The 2,971-nt window shown below is 40.7% G+C and overlaps 1 long non-coding RNA gene across 2 annotated transcripts; it reads left to right on the forward strand.

The window, feature by feature from the left end:
• The first annotated feature begins 522 nt into the window (after nt 1-522).
• LOC108506654 lies at nt 523-2,441 on the forward strand. Of its 2 annotated transcripts, none has more exons than XR_001877839.1 (3): nt 523-612; nt 1,495-1,624; nt 2,241-2,441. It is a non-coding gene; the product is annotated as an uncharacterized LOC108506654 (long non-coding RNA). The 2 variants fall into 2 exon arrangements; XR_001877840.1 differs by having other exon boundaries at nt 526-612; nt 1,498-1,624.
• The last annotated feature ends 530 nt before the right edge of the window (nt 2,442-2,971 follow it).

Here is a 2,971-nt window from a genome sequence, read left to right on the forward strand (position 1 = left end):
TAGCTTTACTTGGTGTCACAAGGGGAGGGCAACTGGAGACAAACAGATAGGATAGATCAATCTTTAGATAGATTAAAAAAAGCGCAAGATAGATGAAAGAGAAAAAGTATTTAATTTTAGAGAAGTTTATCAGACAATGTACAGTGGGTCTCTTCTCTGATAAATCACCTGGTCATGTGAAATATTGAGTAGAAATTCCTCCTGTTCTTCACAGAAGAGCAGGTGATGGGGATAATGGTATGTACAGTCCCACTGACATCCTCTAATGATTGCAGGCACTGGGCTGGGAGACCTTCTAAAACTCCTGAGAGAGGTTTATAACCAGAGCCATTGCAAAGTAGAGACTGGGGAAAGAGAAGCACTTACTACCCTGATCACTGTTCTATGGCCCTCCATGCAGGCACACCCCCTTCCCTGAATGTTGATGAAAATAGGAGAGAATACTGTAGGAGACCATCATACAACAGTTAATTCTGAAAAGTGACATTTCTGTGGCAAGAAATAAGCAACTGATGTTCTACATGCAGGCAGAAACCACCAGCTAACTGGGGAAACAGGGGCTGAAACAAAAGCTTTTCTGACCTTGAGGGCAGAGAAACAGTCTGGAGAGAGGTAACTTCTATCCCTATTAGACCTGCAAAGCTTATGGAATATCTCCTTCACATTCCCTTCAATTACTCCAAAGCATTTAAAAAGAAGAGTTTAATTTCTTTGACACATTCTGCTTCAGTTGCTGGCACGACAAGTTGTTTCTCACTGAAGCTCTCTATAAAATACTATTGATTTTGGCAGAATGGCTAAAATGAGCTACTCCCTGCTTATCATCTTCCATAGACAATGGAAGACAGCTATGGACAATGTCCAATCTGCTTTGGAATCACAGGGCTTTCACTGGCAATTTCAGATAAAGGACAATACATATTTCAGGGTTTAGGTCCAATTTTGTTTTGTCAAAGGATACAACTGTTCTCTCTTGTCACATTGAATAAGATGACCCATCCTGCCTTGCCATTTTCAGCTTCTTTAGTGAATTATCGCTGGTGTCATCTTTTAACATTGTTCTATAAGTAAATAGACTTTGTACCAAGGGGATGTGTGTCCCATATCTGAAGAGCAAAGGAGAACTCATTGTTCACCAACTCATAAAATTCTTTTGTCTTTTGTAGCACAAATACAGATGAAAAATGACTGTCTACTCTTTCTTATGTTTTAGTTTTTGAGGTCCTTTCAGTGATGAAGTGTTTTTTGTGAGAACATCAAAATGAAATATGCAGGAACAGAGAACAGAAATATACCACTTTGCTGACAACTTTGTGTAAATTTGTAAAAGTCACAAACAATGGAATCTGAGTATGATTCTCTTTTCCTGATGGGCATTTGTTTTATTTGATTATATCTTTACAAGATGTCTTTTATTTTATAACTGAAAAAAAATGAGAAAGGGTTTGCAGACAAATGCTTTGCACAAGACTGAGTGATCTGTGTGCTCTTCAGCAGAGATTTGCTGTGGATTCACAGAGATGGGAGTTGTCTCCTCTGTAGAATGACAGATTTGACATCATGATGGAGACACAGGCATTGGAGAGAGACAAGGCAGAGAATGAGAGCAGGACCATCTTCTCAGGTTTGTACCCTGTAAGAAGCCAACGTGTTATGTCATCTACCCCTGAATATGAGTAAGGATGGAAGAACATCCTGACTGTGGGGGTGGTGAGGCCCTGGCACAGGTTGTCCAGAGAAGCTGTGGCTGTTCCATCCCTGGAAGTGTCCAAGGTCAGGTTGGAGCAACCTGTTCTAGTGGGAGTGTCCCTGCCCCTGTCTGGGAGTGGGACTGGATGGTCTTTAAGGTCCCTTCCAACCCAACCCATTCTATGATGATTCTATTATTCCATGGTGAACATGGTTCTTTGGTATGAGCCAGCTCTAATATAGTGAGAAAATATTGGGGTTTTTGACTTTCAGTGTTTAGTTCAAATTTTGAGTGCTCAGCTGGATGTCTCACATTCCCAGTTATTAGAACAGACCCTGAGGTTTTTGGTAGGAATGTGTGAATAAAAATGACGGCAGTAGGAATGAACCATGAATAGCCATTAGTGAACAGATGAGACCTGAAGTCCAGGCAGTCTCAACCTAAAAGAAGGACTCTCTAAGCACAGTGGGAAAGCTTGGTCTGCAAATTTTATAACCATTTGATATACTTAAGATCGCATTTATCCCTTGTCTTAATTCTGATTTTGCAGCTCACTTACTTCACAGGCAGTCAAGTAATTTGGGAAGTATTTATCAGCCTCGACATGAGCTGGGGAACATCTCACTGGGGAGAGATGATGGTGGCTTGTCCTCCTGGCAGTCTCTGCCTGAACCATCATCTGTGAAGTGTAACCAGCCATACTTTTACTGAATAGATACAAAAAGTGGCATTTGTGTATTACTGAACAAAGACTCTGCTTTCATAACTCTCATTATGATTTGATTTATTGATGAGTACATGGCAGTGTTTTCCAAGGACATCACAGGAAAGTTTGCAGGAGCCACATCAGCACTAGTATTTAACAGGGCACAAACCACAATGCAATAGTGATGCTCCAGTGACAATAGTCTTTAGCTTTCTTTAGGGCAATGTCATAACCAATGGTTTCTGAGATCAGACTGAGTAGGAAAAGCTCTTTCTGTTTTTTAGGAGTTCTTTTTTGGGGGTCACATTGTCTTTATTCTAATTTTTAATTTCCAACATACTATGAAAATGCTGTATATTGTGGCACATCTGCAGCCATTTAGGACTTTATGGCTGCAGTTGCTTTCCATACCTTAGATGTCTCCTGTTTCTCTGCAACAGTGGGGATAGAACCCAGACCACTTTGCATATAGTGGCCAGTAATATTATGGAGACTACTGAAGTTCTAAGTGCAATGCCAGTTGCACACATGTGCCTTATTTACTTCCAGGGCTGTGCTCTGGATGTGACTCCAAA

This window comes from Lepidothrix coronata, unplaced genomic scaffold (genome assembly GCF_001604755.1).
Source record: "Lepidothrix coronata isolate B3197 unplaced genomic scaffold, Lepidothrix_coronata-1.0 Scaffold224, whole genome shotgun sequence".
NCBI lineage: Eukaryota > Metazoa > Chordata > Aves > Passeriformes > Pipridae > Lepidothrix > Lepidothrix coronata.